Genomic DNA, 17102 nt, shown 5'->3' on the forward strand with positions numbered 1-17102 from the left:
ATGAAGATTTGCCTTAATCATAGCCTTAAATGTACCTTAAATGTTGTTCAGGATTGTGATGGAGTCAAAGAATAAGTATGTATTTGCCTTCTTAAATCTGAACCTAAATGAGGATCTAGGATGTTCAATGGGAGGAAGAAAAACTTAAATAGAAGATGTTAGATTTTGAGGAATTGTAGAACAAGGAGGGAAAACTTGACTAGAATGTAGCACAGTGAAAGTCTTTTCACTGTTGTCTAGACTTTTTGGAATCAGTATTCAGAGTCAATGCCAAAAAAAATTCTGAGAACTGATCAGTTTCTAACAGGAAATCTGGTTGGTCATGACTGACACTAATGAAAATGTGAATTATATTTTAATTTCATGTCATGATTTTTTTTTTTTTCCCACACAATCTAAATAAGCTTTTTTATTTGTTTGTTTTCCAATTTTTCTATTCCTTTTGCATGCTCACACAATAATGATGAAGACCACAGATGTGACTGGATAAATAGATGTCTGTACCTGAGATCAGAAATTCATTGTGAAAGATTCTGTACATGCACAGAGGAAAGAAATGAGTCTTTGTCCTGACACAGATCTTTAAATAAATGGAGAAGGTAAAGAAAGAAGTGGAGAAGAGGTAAATACAACTTTTACTTCTTACAAATTCTGAATTGAAAGAAAGACATTTGACTCACATAGAGAGGTGAGCCACAGTACCCTAACAAATTCCCTTACATCAGCTGAGTCACAGTAATTTATTCCTGTGTTCATTGTAGAAGATACTAAGTCTGCAGATTTGCCATTGGTTAGCCATATGCATAAGGACAGTGAACATAGCTCAGCAAAAAAAAGTCTGCTGATAAGGCCCTAAGAACAATGCTGAGATTGTGTCTGGCAAGGAAGAGATCAGAAGAGAATGAACCAAACCCAATCAGCTGAAACTGGTAAAGAATGAGAACATCTGCTTTTCTGCCTTGCAGTCCCCCCCAGAGGGGTTAATTTGACATTGAGATTGTATGAATGAAATACAGATGGAAAGAAACTTTATTTCCCAATATACCAGGATAATGTGAGGTGCCATCAGGCTTGTGTTGTTCTGGTAGGTATTATTAATAGACCAAACCAGGGAGAATGACTTGGTTTTTATTGCATCTCCCCAGCCTGAGATATGTCATGGTCACTTACAGTGTGAGATCTGTGCTCTTCTTTTTTCCCTTTTGTCCTTTCCCTTCCTTCCCGTTATTTCTTATTTTCTTTGCAATTACTGTTTCATAGGAATCCGTAACTTAAAAGCCAATAGTGTGCAGTGACTTACACCATCATGTAGGTACAAATTTTATAGTTATAGAGAAGAAGCAGATCTATCCTGTTGGCCAATGTCATACTGAAATAATCACTAAGACTATGAGAATGTGCTAACAGCATGGAATGAAGCATGGTGGGGCCACCATCCTCTGCAATGGAGTAGGATGGAGAAAAAAATTGCTTTTTTGAGAGAGAGAAAATGATGCTTTTTTTTTTTTTTTTTTTGGTCTTTCTTCATCTGTGTGATTCTTCCCTATTTTGCTTTCAGGGAAGCAGGATGACTCTGACCTGAGGTAAACACAAAGGCTGTGTTTCACAAAGGCCTGTCTCAACGCCTGTCTCAACTAATTTTTTTCATTTCTTTTCCTTAAAGGGCATTTTGGGTCATCTCACGTCAGTCAGAGAAGAAAAGCAGTGTTGGTTTAAAAAACATACTCGAGGTTTTACGTTTCAGGCACTTGTCTTGTGTTTCCTATGTCCCTGTATGTCTCTGTAAAAGGTAGGATATTTTTAATATTAACTATTTATTGATGGATTAAGCAAGCTGGTGTGTATAATCAGAACTACAAGTCATGTCTGTTTACTCTATCTTCAATGGCAGTGTCCTACCACAACCTTTCACTTGTCACATTTGCTTAATCAACGTTACACGTAGCAAAGATGATGACTAGTATTCTGAATGGAAGTTTCAAAGGACTCTTCAGACTCCTTCAGCTGTGGTTGTGTGCTTCTGACAAGTATAAGGGAATATAAAAATGCAGTCATATTTGAGCTAACCCTCTGCTTCATGGGTAGTAATCTATGTCTTATATACAGCTGGTTATGTGGATGAGGGTACTCTGTCCATGCACAAATAACAAATGTCTTTTGCTATTTGCCATTAACCTTCCTGAAGGTTGTATATCTTCTTTAAACTTTCATGAATCTTTTCTCTATCTTCCAGAAAGAAGTATTTCTTTAATCACTTATGATCCTTCAAGTTGTCCCTTCAGTGTTGAGAACAGAAAATAAGGGATTTATTTCTGTTCTAAAGGAAAATTTTGAGTGCTGTATCTCTATGCTTCTTAAAGCAGTAGCCATAAGAGAGCTACCAGAATACACAGATGCCCACCTTCCCCTGTCTTTTGTGATGATCCGAAGAGGGAGGCTTATTAATGGAGAAGTGATTTGAAGGAAGAGATAGGAACAAGAATGATCTGAGTAGTGCTACAGAAACCTTAGCAAAATAGCAGGAACAGAAAGAATACAGAAATGAAAGACAGAGTGAACTTCTTAAAAATCGCATTTCACAGTTCTTTATTGCCTTCTTCTCCCTGTTCTATATGTAAGGAGGAAGGAAAAATAGAAAAACTGCAAGTACGGTGATAAATATTTCTCTGTGGTGCAAATGACTTCATAAAAACTCAACTTTCACTTGTGTTTTATCATCCTTTCACCAGGCACCCTTGATGTGCTATTTATAGCAGTGTAATTCACAGTAGCCTGTCAATTATCTTATAGGGTATTTTCTGGCCGTTGGTTGGAGGAAGATATATCCCAGCTGAATGACAGCATTTTTTTGTAACCTTATGGCACACTTGCAAATGTGATTTCATTTCAAACTGTGATTGAAATGTTAAGATAAGTGGGCACCAACAGCTTTTCTGCCTTCCTGTCGTTGCCAAAAGACAGGTAAGATCACTGGAGGCAAAAAAATTATCAACTCTTTCTTAATCAATATTTGCTTCAATCGCACCCTTGCTATTAATTTTTATTTTTTATTTTTTTCTTCTGGGAATGCAAGAATGTGAACCGAAACAGAGTACAATGCTGAGGAGTTATGAAGCTTTCAGTTTTTCAGGGTATTGTTGGCTCTGTTCTAGTCAGCTTAGATCACAGATGAAAGTGTGTTTTCTTCTGCACTTCTCAGTATATTTCTCAGTGTATATATGGCATTTTTAAGACTTATTTTTTAAAATCCCCTGACATAAGGACTAGCTATATTAAAAAAAAAAAAAAAAAAAAAAAAAAGTGTGTATATGGGTGTCCTATTGCATTCATGCAACATAGATTTAGGCCTGAGAAGTGGAGAGGATCTTTTGGTTAGTTGGTTTAATATTCAGTGGACCACTGACTATTACTAAGCTATGCCTGTATAGAGCTCCAAATCCTAGGTTTTACTTTACTATTTGCTTTGTAGAACCTTCAAGATTCTTTCTTCATCTAGTGAAACACAGAATAAGAAAATCCACTATTTGCTAAGAGCCCAGTCTCCAGCTGAATGCTCACTGCTAGGTATTCACACCAAATTTCTAATTTGTTTTTCATATGATTACATATCAGTTAGATTTCTTTGTTTGTGAAGGCCTGTCCTCGTACTGTTTTGATTCCTCTCAACCTTATCAACTGTATTTCACTATTCCTTATAGAATGTGGAAATCAAAACTGCTCTCTAGCAGTCTTGGTTTTACCAATGACATAAGTACATTTAAATTCTCCTTCCTAACATTTCTTATTAATCCATGCTCATCCAGAACACCTAAATTCTTCTGAGGCTCCACAGGACCAAGTCTATGTGCCTGTTTTGCAGCCCTTGATCATGGAGATAACTGGGAATAGTCTAAAGGAGGAGGGAAGGAAAAAAAAAAAAAAAAAGTGATCCACATCCTTCTTTTTGCCTGGCCTGCAGTGATGATTTACCAATCTTCTTGTTCGTACTGAACTTATCAACAGCATATTTATACTAGCTCAATAAATGTGTGGTTCTGATCTCATTTTAATAAAAAAATAACAACTAATCTCATTTAATGATTTCACATTAACAGCTTTTTGAGATTTGAGATTAGTTTGTCTTAATCTTTTAAAACTTGTATTTATCAACATAGTATAGTTTTAAAAATTTCATAAGATTGTTCTACTCTGTTAAGTCAAATGCCTTGCAGAAATGTAAGCATATTATCTCTCTGCTAACTCCTTTATCAGCTGAACTTGTAGTGTCCTGAAGGATGTAATCAGGCTTATGTGACATGATTTATTTTTCAAGAGACACTGTTGAGAAGCAGTACTTATATTCTTGTTCCTTATTTCTCCCTCAGATAAATGAATGCTCAGTCACGTTTTTCATTAATTTATGCAGGGTTACAGCATTTTTATTATTATTATTATTATCATTATTATTATTTAACCCAGGTTATCCCTCCTGACTTGCTGAATAGTAGAAGGTTAACATTTCTCCATCCTTCCAGACCATGCTGTTCCCAGATAGATTGAAAATAGCATCTGGCCAAAATGCCTTAAGCCAACTCTTTCTACTTCTGGTGTAAGCTTTTTGGATTTGCTAAAAATAAATGTTTCTTTCATATGGGTATTGTGTAATATCTTGCTGAGTTACTTATGCACTGGAAAATACTTTATCATGCTCAAGTGATAAGTGTAGATCATCTGCTTCTTTCAAAACACAGAATAGAATAAGTTTTTGAACACATCTGGCTTTTCCTCATTACTGATTATTTTACCACCTCTCTATTCTTGATAGTGTTTCTTTCCTTCATAGTGTATTTTCTTTTCTTTTTTTTCTTCTTCTTTCTGTCTTTTTCTTTCTGGTTGTCTGCATTTGGGAAACAAGACAAAGTTGCCTGTTTATGTGTCAAATGGACAGAGAGAAAGCTTGTAATACTAGTGTATTATATAAGTTTCTATTTCCATCTAACTTATTTGCAGTAATAAATCCAACTGTTCCATTTACTAATCCCTAAAGCCACAATTGGCCACAAGTTTTTTTCAGAATTGTGGTATCTGTCCCTTTTGGCTATCAGAAACCTCCTTTTAAGTGGCTCCTGATTTTTCATTCATGTTTTCTTCTGAGTTGTATGTATCCCAGATGATGATTTCATAGAATCATCACAGAAACAGAATAGTTTAGGTGGGAAGAGACCTTTAAGATCACCTAATTCCACCCCCCCAGCATGAGCAGGGACGCCTTCCACTAGAAACTTCCAATAGTTTGCAAGCCATTTTAACAGTGTTCCATATTTTTTAGCAATAAAGCTGGAAGACGGCTCACTGCTTTTTTATTGGCTCCTTGCTTGCTTTTTAGGCACCTTTTGCCCAACACTAATGTTGATTTTTTTTTTTTTTTTTATGTCACTTGTTTACTGCAATGTGAAAGCAAAAGTATTTGCATCAGCTCCTACCAGATGTGGTGTTCCTACTCAGCTCCAGAATCCTGGTGTTGGTATGAATGTGGCTGATAAATTACCTTAATGTCCTTTGTCCATTAATTTTCAAAACAAGGGTAACTCCAAAGCTATCATCTGAATTTCCACTGGGTAGACCCCAGAAGCCTTCTGTAGCCCTGGAGTTCCTTGAGATACCAAGACCCCATCTTATAACAGTTCTTCCTTTGTAAAGTAAAACCTCTCAGCAGCACAGAAAGGGCCTTTTCCAGGTCATTGATAAAGATGTTTGATTCCCAGTTGCCCAGACAGCCTGCTGTGGTGTCCACTTGTCACTGGCCTATATTTGGAGCGTAACCCATTAACCACTGCTCTATGAACCCAACCTGTGTTGAGGTAAATTACATTTACTGTTCTTCCCTTGTCCACAGAACTGGTCATTTTATCACAGAAGACACACAGATTGATTGGTCAAGCGTGATTTAGAAATCTGTGCTGATGGTTCCTAGACTCCTCCATTTTGCACCCAGATGTGTTTAAAGAGGGCTCACTCTATCATTTTCCCAGGAACTGAATTCCTGCTCAAGAACCTCCTGTGTGCTTTCAGCTATTCCTCTCCATCGTCTGCCATAATTTTCCCTGCAGCATTTGTTTTTTCCCTCCAACTTCATGTTAAATAACTCATTTAAGTCAAATAAAAGCTTCTTCAGAATATTTTAGATTAGACCTTTGAGTCTGTCTCTTCCAGCCTTTAATACACTCAGCTGTACATCTCGGAGGAATATATTCAGTGTCACTAATACTAGACTTCAAAGTTAAGTGTGTAAAAAGCAACAAGAGTTAACTTAAAACAACAAACAAACAGATACAAACTCACTTTAGACAGGGCAAAAACAGTTGCAAAGCTATGCCCAATGCACAGCATAAATGTGGTACTCGGTCTGTCTGACAATTTCATCTTGAATTTTTTTTTATTACTTTTTTTTTTTTTGTAAATAAATTACATGCTTCAAACTTGTTTTCTGCTTCTGCTTGTTTTCATTTTTTATTTATTTCTATCTCTTTCACAACATATTTGTTGCCTCTAAAGCCTTAACTGAATTTTTATTTTTATTTATTTATTTTTTAAGCCTTAAACTGTAACTAGAGTTCTTCATCTTCCAGTGAAGTTAAGTTTTATTAGTTCTTTGCTATGCTCAATACTTTGGCATGTTATAATTGCATCCCAGATTCTCTATTTCTCTGTGCCCATTAGTCTTTCAGGATTGCCTAGTTGTGTACAGCAGCCATAGCACCACAAATACCTTCCAGGTGGGGGACAGTAGATACTATAGCTTCTTTAAAGTAAAAAGCTTCACATTCAGTCTGTAGATAATGTTTAGTTTCCATATCCAAAACTTGGAGGCAGACATTTGCCTTCTCTCAGTTTCTGTGCTGACATTTCTGTGTAAATGAAAGGAGAGTTGATAAAGCTCCCTGCCAGTAAGAGATTTTTCATTAATGTTTAAAAAGCATAACTTAATTGCTTTAGTAGCAAGAAGTTTCTAAAAGTGGGCCCTGAAATCTGTTTCTGTGAATAAAAGAAACTTTTCCCTTTTAAATAGGGAAGAATTAAATGCAAATTTTAATTAAAGAGAAAAATTTTACACACAAAATACAGGAAGCACCACTCTAAATCACCTGAAAATAGAAAGCAGTTGGAAAAGTGTAGTCAATTAAATATTCTCTTGGGTCTTAATGTGCCACACACTTGATGTTGCTTGTTAAATGGGAAATCTCATAGTTGCAGGAAGCTTTTCCTTTGTCTCTTGTGTCTGTGCCCTCTAAGTTTAAAACTATAAGTAAGGATACACTGAATATGTTAGATATGACTGCAATCAAATCTTGGTTTTGGACTTTGATGCTTTTAGTTTGCGATGTCTGAGCTGAAGTCACTGCTTTCTTTCTGTCCTCTGCCCACCTCTTTTCTGATTCAGCTGAAATGTGCAGACCTGGTGTCAGTCTTTCTTCCAAGTTTCATAAATATAGCTGGAGGTGCCCCTTTTACTCTGAGGATGCCTGTCCTATGAATTTAAATAACAAACACTACAGGCAGATTGTACAAAGACACATTCACCTTGGACCACTCCCATCCCACAGAGGAGTAGGCATCTGTTGTGGCTGAAATTGGATGGAAATGATCCAGAACTTCAGGTTACCCAAAAAAGAGGCATACACAATTAACAATAACAATCCAGCTACTTGAGTTGTGTCAGTGTGTTTTGAGACAATTTCAGGAACAGCATGTTGGGACCTTTATGGCTTTACAGTGCTCTGAAATTATATTTGGTGGTAGCTATCCTGCTCCTCAAGCTCTAACATCATCTATTCCATATTTAGAGAGGCTGCTCTTGCACTCCTTCATGCCAAGGCAAATCTCCGCTTATTTAGAGTAGCAGTCAAGGTAGCCTTGGTTGCTGAGATAAGAATAAGACTATGACATCCTGATCTCCAAATTGGAGAGATTATAGAATCATCGAATGACTCAGGTTGGAAGGAATCTTAAAGATCATCTCGTTCCAACCCCTTGCCATGGTCAGGGATGCCACTCACTAGATCAGGTTGCCCAGGGCCTCGTCCAACCTGACCTTGAACACCTCCAGGGATGGGGCATCCACAGCTTCTCTGGGCAACCTGTGCCAGTGCCTCACCGTCCTCTGAGTGAAGAATTGACTCCCAGCCTCTAATCTAAATCTCTCTTCTTTCAATTTAAAACCATTCCCCCTTGTTCTGTCATTATCTGCTAGAGAAAAAAAAAAAAAAAAAAAAAAAAAAAAAAGTTCCCTATTTAAGCCCAATTTAAGTACTGAGGTCACCCCAGAGTCTTTTCTTTAAGCTCAACATTCCTAGCTCTCTCATCCTGTCTTCATAGAAGAGATGCTCCAGCCCTCTGATCAACTTTGTGGCCCTCTTCTGCACTCACTGCATTTCAGCTCCACCTCCTTCTTGTGCTGGGGGCCCCGCACCTTGACACAGTGCTCCAAGTGGGACCTCACAAGGGCAGAGCAGAGGCAGACAGTCACCTCCCTCTACCTGCTGACCATTCCTCTGCTGCTGCCACCCAGGATGCAGTTGGCTTTATTGTATTGGGATATACAATATGAAAGGTTCATGCATATACATGCAAGCCAGAGACATGGGAGAGTGAAGGAGCAATGGGAAGGAAGAAATGCTAAATATGAGACTACGAATCTCAGAGCTGATGAGTCCTTGGTGTCTGTCATTCATTTGTATTTTGAGGGCAATAACTGCAGAAGGGTGTATAGCTATGAAGGGTCAACCAAAGCAAGGGAAGGAGTCAGTGAAAAGGCAAAGCCAATAGGGTGAAATGCAGATAAAAGTATTTTGGTGATGTTATGCAAGCAATTGAGTGGCAAGATGAGGGCTCAGCACATACGTACTTTGGAGAAGTTTGTGCATTGAACCTATTTGTGAAGAGACAGTAGAATCTAATTTGTTTGAACTCTACCATCTGTGGTGTAATTGCCTTATTGTCAGTGGGATTTATATGAGTAAATGAACACTAGAAAGAGGAAGAATACTAATAGTAGGGTTTTATTTTATATAGGACTATCTCTGCTCATCTGTCTAAACTATATAAAAATAAGTCAATTGACACCTGGCTTATATAATATTATCTATTTTCATTGATAAAATTATATTAAAAGTAGGTCAATTACAACAAAACTTTTGCTAAGGAGGAAATAAACTCACTGTCATGAAAAGAATCTGATTGCTCTCTAATTACAAAGAATAAAAAAATCAGTAACATCAATTCTAAAATGCATCTTCAACATAAGAACAAAAATAAAACTGGAAGCTGACATCTTTCTTTTACAAGTAGTTCCTCTAAAAGCTGCTAGTTTGACAAGCTTCCAAACTGACATCTTCTATTTATACATAAAGGCATTGCATTTTTTCCCAGATGATATTTGGTAACAAGACCCTTAGCAGATGGTATGCTGAGTTGGATAAGTTCTTTTTTGATATTGAAATATATTTTTTTAATTCATTTCCCATTAAAAACTATGGGTCATGTTGTATAAGGACTACCACTGTGGTTACATAGACATTCCTTCATGTTCACAAACTGTGCCAACTAATAAATCAGGCAATAGATAGGCAAAGTGAATTTAATGCTATAGATATTTTAACATTTTGTCATCAATTCAAACCATTAGCATATGCATGTATATGGTACTTTTTTGAAGACAGATTGATATCCTAACAGACTTCACCTACATGTAAAGTTTAGTAAATATTGCCCCATATCTGGCCTTCAATATAACAGAAGAGAAGGCAGTGTTGAAGTTATAGGTCCCCTTTTTAAAACAATCCTGCTGCTATAATTAGAACTGATAAAACTAGATCAAGGTTTTGGAGTTGAAATACTTCGTCAAATTCAACTGTGTATTAGCCAATGTTCTACTTTTCTTCTTCAACTTCACTCCACTTTCTGCATTTGATCTGGTCACTAGAATGTGGCCAGGTGTTCATGCTGCTATGGGATACATTGGGTAACTTAGTGATTTTGGAGTTGGTTAAGACTACATGAAATTTATTGAGAATGTTGTGATGCAGTGGAAAATGAGGGGTGGCAGCGTTTTGCACCCTCATGCTAAGAAGATACAGACATGAACTGAGCTTTGCCTAGCAGTGCTTCATAGGAAAGGCTATATACAGAGTAATTCCTAATTTACAATGTCATTACATTGTATAATCAATGATTGTCATTCATGTGAATGACCCATCCTCATAGAATGTTTCACAGATTTTGTTTGTTTGGTTGTTTTTTATATCAAAATAGATGAAATACAGAATGTTAAATATCTGCAGATTAAACAGGTAACAAAAAAGGAAAGTCAAAGACATATAAAGATGAGATACTTGTGGGAACCATGGGTTAACAGCTTGTCTTTGACAATTATTGCTTATTTCACAAGGGAATGAATATTACTGTGTCTGCCCACATGACTATGACAAATAAATGTGGCTTGATTCATTTGCTATCATGTAGGTAGGTAGCACCAATGGAGTCTCTAGCCATTCACATAGAGCTAGTAGAGCCTCTGGGAGACATGTATGCCTCTGGACATGTCAAGGGCAGGAGATCAGGATTAATAACTTTGGGTGGCTCAAATCACTTTAAATTCATCCTAATGTCTGTGTTCTCAATGCAGTTTCTTAATATACTGAGATCAAATTAGATTTTTTAGAGCACTTTATTCCTGCAGTATCTAAGTACTAGCATATTAGACAATGATTTAAAACCAAATCCACTGCCATCAAGTCAAAGTATAAATTCCCATCCTAACTAACTCATGTCCCTTCAAGACAGGTTAATTCAAACTGACTGGTAGTCATTAACATTCAGTCCCTAATGTGGCAAGCATTATCAGGATCCAGTGTCATAAATCTGTCTTAATCAAAGTCTTCCTTGGAAATAGACAATGAGCTCTGATGAGTAATATCCATGCTGCAAACAATTCCATGGGATATTTAGTACTGCACTGAACATAATACTGCACTGAATGCACATCCCTGTGAGATGCCATTAAAAAAATAATCTAATGTAGTAACAGCCTCATTGCATCGTGCCTGGACCAGCACTTAATGCTAATCCTGGTATGATACGTCTGAGATTTTTGGGTGAAGACATAGGATCTATGGTGGAGGAAACTTTGCCCAAAAGTCTGACTATTCCCTAAACAATTTTAAAGCATTGTAAACATAGTTTGTGTTGACCAAATAGTAGTTATTAGAAGATCAGCAGATCTCATTGATACTTACCATGTATCTTCCAGCAATAAATACAGTAGTAAATTTTGGAATGGAAAGAGCCTGGTACATTGTTGAGCACATATACTCAAATTGTGAGTCTACTATCTTGAAAACTCAGTTTTACCACTTTTTGGTTTCTGCTAAATCTTGCATTTGGAAAAAATGTATATATAAAATAGAGGTGGCTCCATTGACTCATTTCTGTTGCATAACCCTGATGCAAAGCTTTTCAGAACAGCAGGAAGCCTTTTGTTGTCATTAGTGTTGGCTCAGCTGGTTAGAAACCTCTTAACACAATGAAGGTAGCTAGTCTCAGCCCGAGTAAATTTTGGACAGACTACAGAACAAGCTTTACTGTGGCAATGACAGTGTGGTTCTGTCCAGACGTCTTGCATCAGGTCTTCTTCCATTTTTGTGTCTTCCTACTGTGAAAGGTCAGTGATCAAGAGCTAGAAATCATCTTTGTCTCTACGTACTTTCAAATTCAGTACTCCTCATTATAGAACTTGTTTGCTTTTTATCCCTATTGGCCAGCCATTTGGCAGTGTCAGGAGTGATTTCCAGTTCATTAGCAGATAAAGATTAGATGAAGATGAAAGCCTGTAAATAACTAAGGCAAAGCACATTGTGGACTAGAAGTATAAAGCAAATTCAGTTGCTATGTGTGCTAAGGATAAATTTGTCCTTCAGTTCTGTATTTACACGTAATAGGAGGAAGTGAATATTAACCCTAAATATTAAACTCTCCATCATATGGGTTGTCTGCCAGTCAACCATCTGTTTGTCTGTCAAAATTTAATATGTAGACCTCTACCTTTTTACACAGTCTTAGCAATTTTGGTGAACATGTTTTTTGTACTGACAAACTGATATAAAATCTATTTGAAAGGACAGCACTTGCTATCTAATTATCACCGATATTTCCAGTGAAACTCAGACTGTGAAGCTGCTTGCAGTTGTTCAAGTGAAACATTCCTCTGTGAACAATTGTGAAGCTTCATTTCCTTTAAAATTTTCCAGGGACAGCATATCAGTCTGAGCAGAATGCCCTTAGGGGGATCTAGGGAGATTCCAAATAATATATTTAAAAAGGCATGTCATTATAGCTGCATCTTTAATTTTTTTACAGAAATAATAATTTCTCATGGAACTTGCTTTTTGCAAGCATGATTGATGCTTTGAAGATTTTTTCTTCTGTTTCAGGATGAGGAAAAAGTACTAAAACATTTCCAACTAAATGCATTTATTTATTTATTTATTTGCTTTTCTCGAGAAATACGTCACTATCAGTATAATACTGAGGTCCAGTTCTTGATTGTATCTATGGAGTGGTTTTCAGGAGCAGAATAATTTTGACTACGGTGAATGCCTATATCTTACTGCTAAAGATAACTATTCATTGTTGTCTTCTAAGTTTAACTGTAATGGTGAATATACCACCTGACATGATTGACAAGCATTTAAAGTGTACATATTTGTATTTGTTATAGAGAAGTCTTTTATTTATTATAGGATAAGGAAGCCTCTTTCCCTGACTATCCCAGGGAGCTGCATTTTACATCCCCTTTCACATATAAGTGCCTTTAAAAAAAAAAAAAAAAAAAAAAAAAAAAAAAAACATCAAACTTATATTTCATACTGAAAGGCTATATTAGATTTTTTAATTTATTATATTATTTTTTCCATCATCAGTTTGTATCCACAGGCTCTTCTTCCAATGTTCTCCTTCCATTTTATACTGGGTCGACTCTCCACATACTTCAATAGCTTTCTCTCTTCCAGAGGTTTCTTCCCCAGGCACATTTTGCACAGATGTTTTGAAATTTTACTCTCAGAATTCATTTCATCTGAGTAAGCAACCCCAGCTCTTGGAGGTTCCTCTTACAAGACAAACTCTCCATTGCCTGTAAATTCTCCTTGCATATGAAAGATCTCTGCCCTGAGAAGCCTCAAGTCTACTCAAGTGGCCAGACCTAAAGCTGAAGGTCTGTATTCATGCCAAGTAATTTCTCACTGTTTTTGATAAGACAGAGAGGAAAAGTGCTAATTAGTGTTCAGCTGGATTTTTCTGATGTACTGGTAAGTCCATTCACAACTGGACTGAAACTACCACATACATATTCTATTTTCCACTCCATTACAGGAATGAGCCCTTTTGCAATTTGCATCCTTAATATGAAGACACATTGGAACCTCTTTTGCCCCTGTGGGCTCCTTACTAAAAATTTTAGAAGATCTAAGAAAAAAAAAGTTTCTGTCAATCTAGACTTAAAAAAAAGGCAACCATTAATAACTGCTTTTATCAAGACAGTGAAATGTCTTCCTATTTTTACATGTACTTTTCTTTTGCAAAGGGTTTTTCCTTTCAGCAACAGGATTCAGCTCCATACCAAAGTACCTGAATGCAGGTCTCTCTATATAGTTATCTAAGAGTATGCTGTTTGCCTAGGGGTCTCTAGGATTCCATTACAACTAATAAAGTCAAGTGATTTTGGAAAGTGCTTCACCTTACTTTGAAGTAGATGCAATGAATTCATTTGTGCATTTAGTAATGCCTAGAACCATTTGAAATGTCTTGGTGTGTCTCACTTGGCTGCCAGCACCCAATCCAGAAAGGCAGGTGTCTCTCATGACTCCTTTCACATACTTATCAGTGCTCTGCAGATGCTGCACACTCTGAACGCTCATTTTGTAAAGTGAAGTCACTTTGATTCTCTACTTCTTCTGAAATCTCAAAATCTGAATGATGATGAAGAAATAGGCCCTCTTGCCATGCTCAAAGTAGCTATTTGGAGAAGGCCTCCAGATGTCCCTCCTCCCAACCTAGAACACTCTGTATTTTTCTGGGTGACTATGGCTGACAACAGGGATTCTGGAAAATCTGGTTTAAATACTCATCTATCCCAAGCTGTGACAACTGGGGCAAATCATTTAGGTGGGGATTTGCCCCACCTCACTTTAGCATCTACCTGAAATGCCTATGTTGGCAGACTAGCTATTCCGTGTCATCACTATAGTCAACAGTGAAAGACAGAGAGGATTCAGAAGGTGGCTCAACCCAAATAAAATATGATTTGATTTTGGGGTGTATCTCTCTCTTTGTGTTGCTTACAGAGAGACCTTCACTGCTCTTCAGTTAAGCAGCGAAAATCTAGCCCTTCATAACTTGATTTTCCACTTGCAGAATGAAAACATTTCCCTTCTTTGATGGGTTATGAAAGTATAGACTGTTTCCTCAGTTTTTTGTAAGTCAACATTTCTGCCTCTGAACTTTGGGAGAAAATGGCATTATGAAAATACTTGAAAACAAGAATAAAGCATATATATGTGTGTAACATTGACATTTAAGTGATGTCATTAGAATTCTTAAGAGAGGTCTCAAAATGTTTAATTGGAACCATTCCTTTCTGTCCCCACTTGCTGCCTAAGGCAAAGCCAACACTTTCCATTATATAAATGTCTGAAAAGCAAACCCATTGCATTTATTTATAAGTCCATGTTAAACTGATTTACTGATTTCCTTTCCCCTGTGAAGCTTGGGAATTATACACATCATCTGATCATGATGGTAGATCGGTACACTGCCAGGAATGACATCGTTTACTTCAATGTTTCTATTAATGATAAATATAGCCAGCTAAAAGGATGAAACATGTGCCCTCAGGTTGACGCTAAATTGAAATTACCACTTAGCCTGCAATGAATTGCTTACGTTTTGATTAATAGGCTAAATTCCAGAGCTGACCTTTTCAAAATTACTGCATTACTAAATCGTGAGACAGACAACAGAGTTCCTCTTACAAGGAGAAGTGTATTATGCAAACACGTAGGGTCACCTAGAGAAGAAGCTGGCTCTTGGTACTTCGTAACCCGTACATACAGGTGTTAGCCAAGGTGTCATGTCAATCCATATCTGTGGATTATAGTGGCAGGATCATGCTCCTCAGCTCCCCCAGCACTTGTCCATACTACAGCCACACAGAAGATGGTATGGAAGGTGTAAATTGTGGTTTTGTGATGTCTTTTGTAGTTTCAACACCTAAATTAACATTACTACCATTTCTAGAAAAGCCCATCCTAATCTTTGCACTTTTATACTTAGAATGTAATGATACCCATGCTAGTTGAAGTATCTGAACAGTGCTGCACAGCAGACACATCCTCAGTCAGTTTAGAGGTCTCTGCCTGTTGCCACCGAAGTCAAAGACACAATACAGAAGGAAAGGTTCCAGACAACAAGTAAATTAAAACACCTAGTGCATTGAAATTGCCTACTATATAGAATTGACAGGATCACAGACTGGCTGAGGTTGCAAGACACCTCTGGAGGTCCAAACTCATGTTCAGAGCAGGGTCAACTTGAATATATTGCTCAAGGCCATCCATGTTCAGTGAGTTTTTGAGCATCTTCAAGGACGGAGATACCACAGGATCCCTGGGTACCCTGTTCTAGTGTTTCTGATCACCTTCAATTAAAAGATTTTTTCTTACAATTCAGGGGAAAATGGGGAATTATTTTTAACATTTCCAAATAAGAGAAGAAATCGTAAGCACAGCTCCCTGTGCTGATGCATTCCTGCAGAGATGCTGCTTTCAAGGCCTTTTCTTGTCCAATAAATGAATGAGAGAACTGAGTGAAAGAACTGGTGGATTAATGTACATATCATAACTCACTGAAACTAGCTGGTGGAGCCAATATGAACTGTGGAACCAGGTTATTCAGGTAAAAAGAACTAAACTCTGCTCTGGTACTAGTGTAGTCTGGAAGTGAGGTGGTATAAATGACAAAAAAGAGAATGATGGATTATCTGCTAAAAATAAATATCCTACATGGCTTCTTGCATGTGTCTAGTTTGGGCCACAAACAAAGAATTCTGGAAATAACTATTAGGTGACTACTTGCAATATTGGTTAAGTCTGAGGGAAACTCAGTGTTCATGATAAAATTGTATACTTAGATAAAGGTAAATGCTTGTAAACCTGCCAATAAGGACTGAAAAAAAAAAAAAAAAAAAATGTTTCCTAAAAAGGATGAAAGACCCAAGACATAGAAAGCTTTATGGGCTTTGATGGGACTTGGATGGAAGGATCAGTGGACAGATATCAATTTTATTTACTTTTAATTTAAAAAAAAAATAAAATAAATATCAAAATCTTTCAAAATAAATATTGACCCATTTATCAAATTTAGCAAAATGTAGGTATTTTTGATAAGGAAAAGAAAAATTCATGTCCTAAGGTAAAGTAAAATCTATATCTACAATAAAGTGAGAAAGTCTGGTGTCCCCAGCTATTGCTAAACATGCTGCAGTGAATTGTCTGCATGATGTAATGTAATCTCTTGTGGCCTTGTGATGTGAAAATTTTAGATAAAGTACATTAAAATTATATGAGAAGTTTCTTTTGGGTAACAAATGTATGTTGCCTTTCAGTGTGATGTGGTGTTCTGTTTGCAGAGTAGAAGAAGCTTGCTGTGGTTTAATCTGGCAGGCTGTTCGCTCGCTCCCACCCACACATGGTGAGATGGGGGAGAGAATTAGAAAAAGGTAAAACTTGTGGGTTGAGATAAAGACAATTTAATAGGAGAGAAAAGGAAGTGGAAAAAAAATAAAAATAAAATAAAATAAAATAAAATAAAATAAATATAAATATAAATATAAATATACAACAAAAAATATGCAGAATGCAATTGCTCACCACCCACTGACCTATGGCCATCCCAGCCCTGAGCAGCAGTCGCCCTCTACCCCAGCCAACTCCCCCAGTTTTATTGTTCAGCATGATGCCATATGGTATGGAACATCCCTTTGAATCACCTGCCCTGGTTCTGTCCTCTCT

The sequence above is a fragment of the Oxyura jamaicensis genome, chromosome 3 (genome assembly GCF_011077185.1).
Source record: "Oxyura jamaicensis isolate SHBP4307 breed ruddy duck chromosome 3, BPBGC_Ojam_1.0, whole genome shotgun sequence".
Lineage (NCBI taxonomy): Eukaryota > Metazoa > Chordata > Aves > Anseriformes > Anatidae > Oxyura > Oxyura jamaicensis.